This window comes from Phyllobates terribilis, unplaced genomic scaffold (genome assembly GCF_046119375.1).
Source record: "Phyllobates terribilis strain yellow unplaced genomic scaffold, ASM4611937v1 Scaffold_11__3_contigs__length_659146591, whole genome shotgun sequence".
Lineage (NCBI taxonomy): Eukaryota > Metazoa > Chordata > Amphibia > Anura > Dendrobatidae > Phyllobates > Phyllobates terribilis.
Window position 1 is genome coordinate 188,459,978 of NW_027362771.1, and position 16,612 is coordinate 188,476,589.

The following is a 16,612-nucleotide window of genomic DNA, read 5'->3' on the forward strand; positions in this document are numbered from 1 at the left end:
AGCTCCACCATGACCCCTCAAAATTTCCACAGTGCCAATCAATCAACCAGTCACACATTAACAGTTCCCATCGAACACCATATCACATACATAGCCATCAGCTTTTTTTTGGGCCAAAAGATTTTTTTAAGCCTGCCATCACAACAAGGTTGACTCTTTTGGCACGGCCCTACTCTACTCTAACCTATTAAAAAAATCTTAAAATATCCAATACTCTTTATAGGTATGTATTTCTTTATTTTTCTTTTAGGGAATGTGTCACATACACTTTTTAAAATGACCAATAAAACCACATACAAGGGACAAATACCGCCACACCATGGCCAGACCACTAATTACCACCACATAGTGACCAAATAATACCATATACAAGGAAAAAATACTGCCAAACCATGACCAGATCACATATCACCACCACATAGTGACCGAATAATACCACATGCAAGGAACAAATACTGCCACACCATGATTAAACCACATATTACCACCACATAGTGAATGAATATTATAATACTGATCATTAATAAAAAAAATACAATACTAATATTACCATAAGTGCCATTATACACAGGAACTCTGTACATAGTATACAGTGCATAGTGTAAGTGTACACATAATACAGTGATCACCAGTGACATTATGCACAGTATCTCTGCATATAGTGTCAGTGTACAGGTAATACAGGGATCACCAGTGAAATTATACACAGGAGCTCTGTATATAGTGTCAGTGTACAGGTAATACAGTGATCACCCATGACATACACAGGAGCTCTGTATATAGTGTCAGTGTACAAGTAATACAGGGATCACAAGGGAAATTATACTCAGGAGCTCAGTATATAGTTTATAGTGTAAGTGTACAGGTAACACACTGACTCACCAGTGATATCTCTAGTTGTCACGCAAGGTGTAGGAAAGACAAAGTGGAACACGAAGGGAAGAGGGGAAGGGAGCGCAGACACTAGGTAAAGGGAGAGTGGAGACCTCTTAGACTGATCTGATATCACCCTGTCCCTATATTGGTCCCTCACCAATCAATGCACAGGAACCTAAACCCTGTATTTCCCTAGAGCTTGGCACTGGATAGGGAAGGGGGGATGAGCCTAGTCGATCCCCACTAACAACTAAAGACAACAAGGGAGACAAACACGGGGGAAAGTAACTTAGCTTGAGCCGACTTCAGAGAGATTGCACCAAACATCTTCCTAGGCACCAGAGAGGAAGTAAGCAGCCTGCAATAGCTCCAAGCCTTCACAAGGGAACATGTGAATATCAACGGCACCTCCCTGTAGCAAACAGAAAGTATTTAAACACCCAGGCCTGGGTGTCAATTAGCAGGAGGGAGGTAGCCGCTGGGTCCTAGAGTGAGACAGCTCTAAGAAGGTGTCTGTAAAACCAAATAAAGAGATCTTCTGCAACCAACTGCAAGGTGACTGTCTGTCACATATGACACACCCGTGACACTAGTTGAAGTCCTTTATCTTCGCTCTTCTTATTCATCCAACACAGACCGCCATCACTTCTTCCAGCCAGGACTCGTCTGTGCAGAAAACAAAACACAGTTATCTAGAGCATTGCTTCTAGAGCACATTCTTCACTTTTTCCCCAACTTCTACACTACGCCAGATGAAGAAAAAAGCAACATAGTGCTGCCCTGCACAGTAACAAGATGTTCCCCCCATTGGAAGCAGTATCCTCAAAAATAAAATACATTACTGCAGAAATAATATTCCTTAATAAGTCCCTACAGTAATAATGTCCCACATTCTGCCCCCTTCCGGTATTAATGTCCCACATCCTGGCCCCCATGTGTCTCATTCCTGGCCCCCATGTGTCTCATTCCTGGCCCCCATGTGTCTCATTTCTGGCCCCATATATCTGTTCCCCATATTGCAACTTTTCAGTGCAAGCAAAAAACTAAAAAAGTTTCTTCTTACCTTGTTGCAGTCCAGCGGCGTCCTCATACTTCTTGATATGCGGCGCAGACATGCCAGCACATGGCAGTGACATCATACGCCGGTGACATGCACACCGATGTCAATTGCCAGCCTCTGATTGGCTGGAGGCTGTTAATTATTGCTGGTGGCCTCCTGCATGGCAATATATTTCAACTGAATGTGCGTCCGTGGACGCACGTACTATTGAATACTGCACCGGCGCAACCCAACCCTGCCCCTGGGGCCCGGTGAGCAGAAGCAAAATAGGACGGCCCAGACACGCTGCCAGCATGTCTCACCCAGTCGAGGCCTCCCCTCTTAGCTTCTGCTCACTGGCCCCATACACCAGTAAGGGTAGTAATGCCCTGATGGTGGCCATGCTCATTGCCCTATCCATGGAACACAAGAACAATCTAAGAGACAGCAGGTGTCATAAAACAAGGATTGGGCATTTTAAATGTAATAATATTCAATCCTGTTATTGTACTGAAAGATAACCGGCTGACTGCAAATTGTCTTCTCTTATTTACAGAAGTTATAATGCTTTACATTACATCTACACTACTGTAATACTTAGAATAGGAATAACTTAAATTATGCCTACTAAGTGATATATGCCTTTTCTTATTTAGGTTTTACTTACTTATGATGGATTTATTACATGATGTAGTTTAATACTGAAATTACAGGTCATTAATTTGAGTATTTTATACGAGGCAGCTTTTTCCTACTTTTAGTATTTTTATTATATTATTATTCATGATAGTTTTTATATTTAGTATGCTCTTTATTATAGTCAAGAAATAAAAAAGCCAAAACTGAATGAAGCAGTAAAAAGGAGCAAGGCTAAAAACTGTAAACTGAATTAATATAGTAACCAAAAAAATCTTATGAGACACATAGCGATGTGACAGTTCCTTTCCTGTTGTTGTACAGGCTGATGGCAAAATAGCTATGGTATTACTTGTCTACTCAATCACTAATGATTGTTTGATAAGTGTCAGGAATAATTTGTCACATGTTTTTCCAATTTTCTAGAAGATTAAATTCACTCTGACCTGATAATATTATTAGGTTGAAAAAAGGCACTGAAATGTTGGTATTTAATAACCTTAAAGGTAAGAGTAAACACTAGCAGAGGTGTATCATTGGTCTTAAATCATGAGGTGTATCATTGGTCTTAAATGGTCTTAAAGGAAATAGCATTAGATCTCTTATAACACTTTGCCAGTGATTTGTGTGTAAAATATTTTAGCGCAAGAATCTGATTAATAGTGTGTATTATTAACTGTCTGTTACAACTACTAACCATTAACCTTTAAGGAACATGTCATTTTCTTGTTTTTGTTTTTTTTCATATTTTCTTCTCCATCTTCCAACAGGGATAACTTTTTTTAAAATTTTTCCATCAATATAAACATATGACGGCTTGTTTTTGTGGGACGAGTTGTAGTTTTGAATGCCATCAATTTATTTCACCATATATTGCAGTGAAAAACAGGAAAAAATTCTAAGTGCAGTAAAATGGAGAAAATAACATAATTCCGCCATTGTGTTTTGTTTTATTTTTACGGCATTCACTAAGCTGTAAAAATAACCTGGTAACATGATTCTTAAGGTCAGTACAATTAAAGATGACAAACTTTTTAGGTTTTGTTTATATACTGTAAAAGTGGTAAAAACTTCATAAATTTCTGAAACAAAATCAGATGTGGGTTCTGTCACCACTTTCTGAGCAGAGCTCTGTAACTTTTTTATTTTTCCATTGATTGCCCTATGTGATGACTTGTTTTTTTGTAAGCCAAGCAGACATTTTTATTGATTCCATTTTGGGGTAAATATGTCATTTTGATTGCTCGTAAATTCATTTTTGGGGGGAAGTTTGGTGATCAAAAAAATGCCAATTTTGGCATTTTTTTTTCTTCATTATGTTCAACATATAGGATAAATATTAATATATTTTAGTAAACAGCTTTAGATTAATTCACTTTTTGAGGTAATATTGACAATTGAAGTCTCAAGAAGCATAAAAATATTTTCTATAATTGTGCCTGTATTATTTCAAGCATATACACACGTGGTCAAAATTGTTGGTACCCCTCGTTTAATGAAAGAAAAACCCACAATGGTCACAGAAATAACTTTAATCTGACAAAAGTAATAATAAATTAAAAATCTATGAAAATGAACAAATGAAAGTCAGACATTGCTTTTCAACCCTGCTTCCACAGAATTTTTTAATGAATTAAACTCATGAAATAGGCCTGGACAGAATTGATGGTACTCTTAACTTAATATTTTGTTGAACAACCTTTTGAGGCAATCACTGCAATCATATGATTCCTGTAACTGTCAGGCTATGTGCCCACGATGCAGAAAATTTCTGCAGCATTTCTGCATCTCCCTGACAGAAAAAACGCATGCGGATTGTACATGCGTTTTTCCTGCCAAATACATGCGGATTCACATGCGTTTCCGCATGCGGATTGACAACCGCTTTCAAAGCGATTTGCATCACTTGGAAAGTGCTTGACAACTAGGTCACACTATATAAATCCATGCAACCGGCATGGATTTATATAGTGTGACCCAAGAGAATGGTTAAAAATAAAAAAATAAACCTATACTTACCTTCCAATGGCCCGGCGTGTGTTGCTGTGCTCCTTCCTGGCTGCCGGCTGATCGCGGGACACTGCACTGAAAGACCTGCCGTCACATGACTGTGACGTCAGTGCAGGTCCTTCAGTCCTGCCCGCAAGCACAGAGAAGGAGACCGGGGGCTGACGGAAGGTGAATATAATCTTTATTTTTTATTTTATTCTTGTTTTTACAGTTTCTATGGTACCTGGGTGTGGATGAGAGTCTTCTCTCCTCTACACCCGGGTACCATCCGCACATTAGAACGCGCCAATTACGCAAGTACAGATGCAGTCTTGCGGAATTGGGGCGTTCTAATGCAAGTCAATGGCGGCGAAAACGCAGCGCTTCCGCAAAATAATTGGTAGTGCTGCTTTTTTTTCCGCAATGATAATCCACAGCGGAAATTTCCGCAGCATGTGCACAGCACATGCGGATTATCCTTGCTGCCCTTCTACCATGCGTTTTTAATGCGTTTCTGCAGCGTTTCCGCAGCTACAAAAACATTGCGGAAACGCATTAAAAACGCATCGTGGGCACACAGCCTTAATGAGACTTCTGCACCATTCAACAGGTATATTGGCCCACTCCTCATGAGCAAACTGCTCCAGTTGTCTCGTATTTGAAGGTTGCCTTTTCCAGACGGCATGTTTCAGTTCTTTCCAAAGATGCTCAATAGGATTTAGGTCAGTACTCATAGAAGGCCACTTCAGAATAGTCCAATGTTTTCCTCTTAGCCATTCTTGGGTGTTTTTAGCTGTGTGTTTTGGGTCATTATCCTGTTGCAAGACCCATGAACTGTGACTGAGACCAAGCTTTCTGACACTGGGAAGCACATTTCTCTCTAGAATTCCTTGATAGTCTTGAGATTTCATTGCACCCTGCACAGATTCAAGACATCCTGTGCCAGATGCAGCAAAGCAGCCCCATAATATAACAGAGCCTTCTCCATGTTTCACAGTAGGGACAGTGTTCTTTTCTTGATATGCTTCATTTTTCCGTCTGTGAACATAGAGCTGATGTGCCTTGCCAAAAATTTCCATTTTTGTCTCATCTGTCCATAGGACATTCTCCCAGAAACTTTGTGACTTGTCAACATGTAGTTTGGCAAATTCCAGTCTGGCTTTTTTATGAATTTTTTCAACAATGGTGTTCTCCTTGGTCGTCTCCCATTAAGTCCACTTTGGATCAAACAACGAAGGATGGTGCGATCTGACACTGATGTTCCTTGAGCTTGAAGTTCACCTCTAATCTGTTTAGAAGATATCCTGGGCTCCTTTGTTACCATTCTAATTATCCGTCTCTTTGATTTGTCATCAATTTTCCTCCTGCGGCTACGTTCAGGGAGGTTGGCTACAGTCCCATGGATCTTAAATTTCTGAATAATATGTGCAACTGTAGTCACAGGAACATCAAGCTGCTTGGAGATGGTCTTATAACCTTTTACCTTTAATATGCTTGTCTATAATTTTCTTTCTAATCTCTTGAGACAACTCTTTCCTTTGCGTCCTGTGGTCCATGCTGGGTGTGGTACACACCATGTCACCAAACAGCACAGTGAGTATCTGTAGTCGTATATACAGGCTCATTGACTGATTACAAGATTGTAGACACCTGTGATGTTAATTAGTGGACACAACTTGATTTAACACTTTTTGTCACATTATTTTCAGAAGTACCATCATTTCTGTCCAGGCCTATTTCATGAGTTTAATTTCTTTAAAAATTCTGTGGAAGCAGGGTTGAAAAGCAATGTCTGACTTTAATTTGTTCATTTTCATAGATTTTTAATTTATTATTACTTTTGTAATTTTCAAGTTATTTCTGTGACCATTGTGGGTTTTTCTTTCATTAAACGAGGGGTACCAACAATTTTTACCACGTATGCAGTATACAGTATATGTGTTTTAGAATTTACAATACCTGATACAAGTAACTCAAGGTCAATAATAAAACAGAATTGCAGAATTTAGAACCGAAGTAGCCACATACTGTATGACAGTTAATATTCTGTTTCTAGGTTATTAAATGGTGAGAAGACGAACAAAAGACCTAATGGTGGAAAAATCAATGCAGGATTAAAAAAAACAACCCTTGTCCAATTAGTTCTAGCTGTCAATATGTATTGACAAAGCAATGCACAGTGTGATATAAGTATTATGTAATAAAGAAATAAAGGCTAGACCATTAAATGTGTTAGCAATAGAATACAGACTACCGTTTTAGTCACACACAATTCTAACTAACTGAAAAATCTTGAAGTCAGTGGGGTCTACAAGCAGGAAATAACCCAGAAATAACAAGCGATCACATAATATATATGGTAGAGTGTCCAGGCAAACATTAACATGAAGGGTGCTTGTACATCAGGTCGATAAAATATTCCCTAAAAGATTGGTATGGTTATGGACATGCTTCTTCAATTATTGTAATTCTCAGTTATATTTTCCCTAAAAGTTCTCCTAGTGTGTTTACTAAAATTCAGTTTTAAAGACAGACATGCACCAACTGCTGTTAACATATATCATTTTATTTGATTTTTTTTTTATTAATGATTGTTAATTATGTAACATGTTTATTTATCACAGTATACAATTAACTGGTGTAATATTTTTTGAGTATTTTTTTTCTTCAGCCACTGGGGGCTGCCATTTTTATTTTCTGTGTGCAATATGTCACAGCACGACACTTACACACAGCAAATACGGCAGACACAGGCCATAGGAGAGTAGGGTCTGTCTCTGTCCCTATCAAATATGGTGAGACCACCTGAGCTGTGAACTGTGCACATACCGTCATGTGTAATTCCTGCTGAAGGTGGAGCCAGACACCATTCTATTGCAGGCCAACGCTATGCACTGAATTTACCCCTGCTACCTCTCACCGCTGCTTACAGTGTTCAGAGTGCAGCAAGTCATCACCAGCTGCTGAGCTCTGAACACTGTAATTAGTGGTGAGCGGTGACAGCAGGTTGGGCAACAGGGCTGCGGCAGTCACTTCATCCAGTAGTGAGCACAGGTTGCGCACAACACATGGAGACAAGGAGCAAGAGGAACCATGCAGGGCCCCCTACAAATAGCGCTACAGAGGTAATTTGACTGGTGCACTCTGAACATTGTAAGCAGAAGCATGACAGCAGGTTGGACACCAGGACTGCAGCAGTCACTTCTTCTCTGATCTATTCTTAGCACTAGAAGAAGTGAAGTTAAGGATGGCGTTCAAGTTCTCTAACGGAACAAAAAATAAATTTAATAAAAAATTAAGAATAAAAAAAAATGTACAAATGTCAGACGCTGCTCCCCCTAGCGTTTAAAAGATGAAAATATCAAAACTTTTTTTTAATGTCATATTTTATACAATTAATAGAAATATAAAATGTTTGGAGAACAATTAAAACATGAATCCTTTATTTTATGATAATTTACCTTTAAAAAATATTTTCTGTGTGAAAAAGAAATTGTCTGTGGCTCATGACTAGTACAGAGACTCATTCACACAGCAAAGCCATGTGTACAGATCCTGAATAACGTCATGCATAGTCGCTGCAGGGATATATATTGCAGAACCACCGCATCCTGTGTGCCTTGACATAATGCCTCTCTGAGATACATCTACCACCTACATAATGAATGTCCACCATATTGTCTGTGTTTGGGGTCACAAAGTCAATATGTCATTGCATAATACAGTATGTGATAATGCATGGCGCTCTTTTTTTCTTTTAGATTGTCATGGAATCTATTCGATGAAAACACACCTGTTTTATCCATGTGCCTCTTTCTAAAATGAAAGGAGGAGGTAGGCTGTGACACATAGCAATCCATGGGCACCATATTACAAACCCAAATAATATTGATCAGTAATATCCTGTGTGTCTGAACCTTTACAGAGTAACCTCTGTTTCATGGCAAATAAAAGTGCATAACTTCATTTTAAAACAATATTGGTTATACCAGCAATCAATCTTGCGAACAATAGCAGGTTATACAATCTTTACCGGTTGGAACGGTTGGAACCACTGTGCCTTGATCCAAGGAGAGTCTGAAGGGCCGTGACTAGATGCCTCACCAAGTCCAACCTCGGATGACAGCACCTGAGGATACCGCGATCCGAGGAGAGACGAGGGAGGCGGAACCAGGTACTACACCAGGACTGACCTCGTGTAGATGGCAGCTGATCCCCAAGGGCAGGAGGCAGGAACTGCCAGGAATGGTAGATCTGGCAAGCACTGGCTGGCACGGCTGGTACAGTGACTGGCATGACAGACACACAGGCAAGAAGGTACTTGCGGACACAACTGGTATCCAAGCAAGCTCGTGGGTATGGCTGATATGCAGGCAGTTTCATGTGAGTACTGGTACAAAACAACAGCCAAAAAATGAAGTCTCAAGTGCCCTACACTTGCAGCCTTGTTATGGAGTGAGAATAAACCCCTTTAACTTGTAAAGCTAAATAGTTAACAAATCCAGTTGAAGTTTATTGTTACTGCCCGTACAATACCTATGTCATGGTCACTATAGCAGGGAATGAGGATATTGCTCTCCAACATATGGCCTGCAGTATACAGTATATTTGTACACCATATGACTGAATTAAACTGTGTAAAGAGTCTGTAATTTTTGTAGAATTCTATATGAGGATTATATTTATATTGCAGATACATTGATATACGCACTGTCCACAATTATTAGGCAATTTGTATTTTTGATGATCAATTTCATTATTTAACAACTACAGTGCTTTCAGTCAATCCAAAAGAATGTAAAATGTAAGAATATAAAAGGGAGGTTTTGTCTTTCTTGGGAGAATATCATTGTGTGCAGAATTATCAGGCAACTACTTGTATTAGTGTGAACAATTATTATACAATTAACACTAGGACTACTGGACTCGTGACCCCGCCTAGAACAACTGAAAGGAGTCATTTTGACTCCTTGCTTGTTTTCGTTTATTTTTAGAGTTTCATTTGTGGTTATTTATTAATAATTATATTTTTTGTAATGTATTATTATTGTGAGATCCAACAGTAATGCTTTTGATTGTTTTTTTTCTGCTTTTCTTATTTTTCTACAGAAAATAACAATAATTATAATAGACGTTTTTCAAACATTTTTTTTTATTCAAGTGCACACATATAAACAACAACTGAAGAACAAAAAGCAGAGAAAATGTAGGTGGAGGAGCATAAAAATGAAAATATGGCGCAGAATTCACCTTCTAAACATTTGGTGTTTCGCATTTTAGGCATTGCCTTTGATTTATGGCAGTACATTGCCCACACAAAGACTTACCACAAGTCTTACAATTTCCGGCAGATCTATTTTTCTTGCACTTTTCTTTGATCTGGCAAAATTTTGTTTGAACCATCACTTCTGAGCATGTAGAAACTTGGGACGTGGAACCCTTTTCCCTATCTGTGACATAAGGACCACTCAACTCTCTCACAAGCGTTTGCAAAAATGCCTTGCGTGACATTTTTTGGTGGGTAATCTCCTTGAATATTATCCATGCATTTATACCCGCAAAGTCTAAGGCATTTTCAAATGCATGAACAGGCCATCTCCTTGTGCATGTTCGTGTGGTATATTTTCGTGCCATCTGATCCACTACATCTACTCCATATTTTGTTTCATTGTAAAACTTTACCGTTTCTGGAGTTTTTTTAGCGGAATCAGACGCAACAACAACATCTGGATGGACGGAACTCAAAATGACAACATTTTTGTTGGGCTTTCCTTGATATACTGTAAGTGTAAAATTGTCTTCATTTCTAAACACTTTAGTGTTGTACAATTCCTCTTTCATGGATTTTATTTCTTTAGGCACTTCTCGCCTTATCTTGTTCAGTGTTCCCACGATGGTTGTTCCTTTGCTTTTTAGCTGTTTAGCTAATTTTACTGAAGTAAAATAATTATCGGTTGTAACATTGCGACCTTTTTTCAAAAACGGGTCCAATAACTTCATTACCACATGGTCAGCTAAACGGTCCTCAGCACGGCGTGTGTCATCTTTGCCTAGATAAGGGAAGCCATTTGCCAGATATTTGCTCCTCTTATCAACAGCTAGCCAATATTTGTGGCCATATTTATCTGGTTTGGAAGGCATGTACTGCGTGAATGGACACCTAGTTTTGCTTGGGAAAAGTTGCTCATCCACCGTTATGTATGGGCCAGGTTTGTAACACGCAATACAATTTTCAATAAACCTGTCCCACACAGTAGAAAATAGAGCAAACTTGTCCGTTTGCAGTCTCTCCGATCGAGTAGATTTCTCATCAAATCTGAGAAACCTCATAATTTCAACAAAGCGGTCCCTAGACGTCGCTTTGCAAAACGGTATTCCCCAGTCATTACACCAAATGCTGCTAATCGAGTGACGGTTCGTGCCAGATATTCCACGAGCATAGAATATCGCAATGAATGCATCTAGCTCCTCATCAGATAGAGTTTGTTCAGCATTACACAGTAATACAAGCAGGTAAAACACAAGGAAAATGTGAAAAGTTGACATGTAAATTGAAATACATCTATATGAACATCAGGGTAAATAAGACAGAGTGAAAAAATTATGCACAAAACTTTATAGCAACATTTAGTGACAAAAGGACCTCAAAATATAGTAGGGAGTCAAAATGACTCCCTTCAGTAGTTCTTGGTAAATTTTGAAAAAAACGCGCAAATTTTTCACCAAAATTATTTATTCTCACAAAATCTTTTTTCACATCATATTTGAGGAAAAGTCACCGAGTTTCAAGCCGGAATTCTGAAAAATGTAGTCACAGAAGAGAAATAAAAAACGAAAGGAGTCAAAATGACTCCATCAGTAGTTCTAGTGTTAAATGAAAAATGTAAAATGTCCCATCTCAGCCACTCTTCTTTTCAATAACAGTCATAAGCCTTCCATCCATAGAGTCCGTCAGTTTCTTAATCTGTTGACGATCAACTCTTTGAGCGGGACCAACCACAGACTCCCAGACACTGTTTAGAGAGGTGTACTGTTTTCCTTCACTGTAAATCTTCCATTTAAGAAGGGTCCACAAGTTCTCAAAAGGGTTTAGGTCAGGAGAGGAAGGGGCCCTGTTATTATTTTTTCATCTTTTCATCCAGCCAAACAGTGAAGAACATCGATGCATGTGATGGAGCATTGTCCTGCATAAAAATCATGGTTTTCTTGAAAGATAATTATATCAAAGAAGAGTCCTAATTGTTAGTGATGACCGAGTACTAAAATACTCGGGTCGAGCAAATTGGAATGCTTGATTGCTCCGTCCGAGTAATGAGCCCAATGTAAGTCTATGGGAAACTCGAGCATTTTTCCGGCGCCCCCCCGGCGGTCTGCAGAGGGCCTAAAAATTGCCAAAATCGAAGGGAACAGTGCTCAAATGACATGGGAACAGCATGGGGAAGACCCCTGGAAGCATTTGTGACTCCCAGGGCACTGCTGTCAACAATGTTGTCAGAGGTATTACGCCACTTTTACGGACTCACAATAAAACATACAAAAACAAAACCAAAATGGATTTTCCTGGGAAAAATGTCAAGGAACATCCTTTCCAAGGTAATGACTTGTATATAAGGCAAAATAAATGTAGAAAAACAAAAATGCTCCTCCACACCTTGGGCTATGTTCACGCGTAGCGTTTTTTGATGCGTTTTTGCACTAATACATTGCTTACAACGGTGAAAAATACATTCACCGGTAAATGTCATTTTAACATTTTACTACCTTATCTGGCCATGTGGTGTGTGAGACATCATCAGACACATCTTGTTTAATTTATGAAGGAGGGATTCTGAAAGCCACAAAGGCTATTTTTACTATTCTTAAAGGGCCAGAAGTCGGCTATTCTTTGTTGTTCCCATTATTAAAGAGTGTGTCTCCCATACTGTTATTGCGTAGGCAGTTGTGGCGCCCCTTAGGGTTCGGTCGACACAAGAGGTACTGCACCTCACCTAGAGGTGTGGTGTCTCCCTTCTCTCAGGTAAGGAGGGAGTGCTGCACGGAACCCCAACACCTACATCCAACACTACACTACCCCAGGCCAGCAGGAGGGGCAAGACGCAATGTAGTTTTCTGCTGAGCCCTGTCCTTGGCTGGGGTGGGGGGAACCCAAAGGTAGGGGGAACCAGTAGTGGGTGTGGGTGGAGTAAGTAGTTTAGGGGAGCACTCATACAGTAGATATATAAAAAGGTAGACATCTTAAAATAGTTGGTTGGTTGAGTAGGGACAGTTCAGAGGAACAGTCTGGGAGCAGAGTCTCTGTAGGAGCTCTGCTCCACTACAAGGGCCTAGGACAGAGGCCCAGGAGGGGAGCAGGGAGTAAGCTCCGTTCTGCAGAAGGAATCCTAGGGGGGTACGGCGAGTGCAGGTGGCACCCGTACACCCCGAACCTGCCAAGTGCCAGGAGGATCTAGGCCGCAAGAAGGGGACCGGACCCTGGCCCAGTCGTGCAGCTTCAGGCCTCGGCTGGAAAAACCGGAGGCTTCTGACTTCTATAGCCAGAAGCCATACCCCTGCTCCAATCCCAGTAAGGTCACGCAGGTCTCTGCAACTCCAACGGACAGGGGGGACCTCGCAGCACCCGAACAGGATTCACAGTGGGAAGCACAGGGCAGGAGGGAGTAAGACCCAGCGTGAAGTTGGTCTAGAGAGGCACATAAGGAAGTGGGGTTCTGCCAGGTACACCCGAGCTGCCTGAGGAAGGACTGAACCCCTGCCCGGTGAACGCAGTGCGACGCGGGAGGCTTGCACCAGTACAGTGCACCTGTGGACTGTCTAAGAACTGTGAGTAAATCTTGGATGACTGCACTGAGCTGCCTCCATTCCTTTCTTTCGCCGGTGCCATTTCCCTCCCTGCACTACTACGCCCAGCACACCTCCATTTCATCTACACTCCCCTGAGGCCTGCTCCGCCTGTGGGAAGTCGTTCCATCGCAAGCTGCCCTATCATCTGCCTCAGAGGACTGTCGCAGCGCTGGTGATCCTCACCAGACACCACAGGTGGCGTCACGACAAATCCCCTATAAATTTTCCCCTTTTTGCACTGACCGCCCTGGGTCACGGACTGGGCCAGCCACCGTGATCTCCCCCAAAAGCAGCCATAAGGCCCGGCTGCCGAGTACCCCACGGCCCTGGGGGCGAGTGACAGTGACTGCAAGGGCTGCCAAAAATTTGGATGCACCCCAATACCCCTTTGAAGGGACATAGAGGAGGGCTTCAGTAAAAAAAATGTTCTCTTTATAAAGGAGTTGGTCTCCTATAGTTGTAATGCCCATGCAGTGACTGCAAAGGCTGCCAAAATTTGGGAAAAACCCCAATAACAATTTAAAGCCACAAAGAGCTGCGCCACAGTAATGACATGTTCCCATTAGACAGCAGCAGGTCTGCTATACAGTTTTAGGGTATGCAGTGAGTCCAACGGCTGCCAAAATTTAGGAAAAACCCCAAAATCAATTTAAAGACACATAGAGCAGGGCCAGAGTAACGACATGTTCCCAATAGAAACGAATGGGTCTCCCATACTGTTCTTGCTTATGCAGTGACTGCAATGGCTGCCAAAAATTTGTAGGAACTCCAATGCCCCTTGCAAGAGACGTATAGGTCAGAGGGCCTCCTAAAAACAATGTTCCCATTATTAGGAAGTGGGTCTCCCATACTGTTCTTGCTTATGCAGTGACTGCAATGGCTGCCAAAAATTTGTAGGAACTCCAATGCCCCTTGCAAGAGACATATAGGTTGGAGGGCCTCCTTAAAACAATGTTCCCATTATTAGGAAGTGGGTCTCCCATACTGTTTGCCTATGTAGTGAATGCAACGGCTGCCAAAAATTTGGAGGAACTCCAATGCCCCTTGCAAGAGACGTAGATATGGTGATATGGTAGATATGGTGGTGATATTGTGGTGGAGGATGAGGATGAGGAGAAGGAGGAGGACAAGAGCAAATAGATAAAATCAGGAAGCGTATACCCATTTCTGGGTGTGAAGACAGAGGTGCATGGAAATAGAGTTAGACCTCCCCAAAAAAATACACTGCATTTGAGTTTATGTTACGCTGCTATCATTCGGTAGTGTTGAGAAGTCTGGCCCAGTCCAGCCTTTGTTCATTTTTATGAGTCAGCCTGTCAGAATTTTTAATTGACAGGCGGATGCACCTATCAGTTATAATTCAACCAGCGGCACTAAAAACCCGCTCTGACAAAACGCTAGCGGCAGGGCAGGCCAATACCTCCAAGGCATAGAGAGCCAGTTCATGCCACGTGTCCAGCTTGGATGCCCAATAATTATAAGGCACAGAGGAATCATGGAGGACTTTGGTACAGTCAGCAAGGTACTCCCTCAGCATCTTCCGAAACTTTTCCCTCCTTCTGAGAGTACCCTGCTCCTCAGGGCCTGTGCAATGGGAGGGTCTGGGAAAACTGTCCCAGAACTTTGACAGTGTTCCCCAGCCTCTGCTCAATTGCATTTGTGTCTCTCTCGCCTGTACTCCTTGGTTGTCCAACGAACTGTGACCTCAGCCGCCAGCATTTTCAGATGGGATTTTATTTTAATAATTCAGCAACAAGGGCATTCTGGTTCTGCCCCATTTTATTAGGCCTATCTGGCATTGGAATAAGAGACAGAAAGTTCTCCTTGTAGCGTGGGTCTAGAAGTGTCACCAACCAGTAATGACTGTCACCCAAAATTTGGACAATGCGAGGGTCATGGGAAAGGCAGCGTAAAATAAACTCAGCCATTAGTGCCAGACTGCTAACAGGCAAGACTTCCGTGTCCTCACCAAGAGAATGACTGACCATGCTCTCCTCCTCATCCTCCTCCTCCTCCCTGTCCTCAGGCCATCCACGCTGAACAGACGGTATGACAGTTGTGCAGGTAGTACCATCAATAGCGCAGGAAACTAGCTTCTGTTCTTCCTCCTCCTCCTCCTCCTCTTCCTCATTGTCATACAATCCACGCTGGGATGAGATGAGACTGGGCTATGTGGAATCACCCTGTATGGTTCCTTGCTCCATCTCATCGTGCTCCGCCTGCAATGCATCCTCTTTAATTGTGAGCAGAGAGCGTTTCAGAAGACATAAGTGGGATGATGACGCTAATTATGGCGTCATCGCCGCTCACCATCTGAGTGGAGTCCTCAAAGTTTTGGAAGATGGTACAAATATCTGACATCGATGTCCACTCCTGAGGTCTAATGTGTGGAGTCTGACCTGAATACCAACGGCCTTGTTGATGATGGTAGTCAACAACTGCCCTCTTCTGCTCACAAATCCTTCTCAACATCTGCAATGTAGAGTTCCAACGCATGGGGGCATCGCACACCAGTCGGTGAGCTGGAAGCTGCAAACGCTTCTGAAGCACAGCAAGCTGTAACTGACTTTCTAAAATGGGCACACGTGGCATACTTTGACAAGTTGATCCAACAGATCCGGGTAGGTTTTGAGAAACTGCTGAACCACGAGGTTAAGCACATGGGCCAGGCATGGTACATGTGTGAGCTCGCCCCGCCTCAGAGCTGCCAGCCAGGTCACACACGATCATGCCTGACTGTAGGGTCAGCGGTGTCAGCCACAGATCTGCCTGCTCTTTCAGAGCTGTCCACAACTCTTCAGCGTTGTGCGGTTTGTCACCGAAGCATATTAGCTTCAGCACAGCCTGTTGCCGCTTGGCCGAGGCAGTGCTGCAGTGCTTCCAGCTTCTGACTGATGTGGTCATTTCGGAGATGGAGGCTGAAGGAGAGGAGGAGGAGAAAGAGGAGGTGCAGGAGCTGTAGAATGTGGTGGCAACCCTGATTGACCCAGGGCCCGCAATCCTCGGCATCGGGAGGACGTGTTTCGTCCCAAGGTCTGACTGGGTCTCAGGCTCCACTATATTAACCCAGGGTGCCATAAGCGAGATGCACCATCTCTGCCCACAAGCACTTGTCCACGTGTCCGTGATTAGGTGGATTTTCCCAGTAACTGAGTTGTTGAAGGCACGGCTAATGTTGTGGGACATGTATTCGTGTAATACGGGGATGGCACACCGGGAAAAATAATGGCG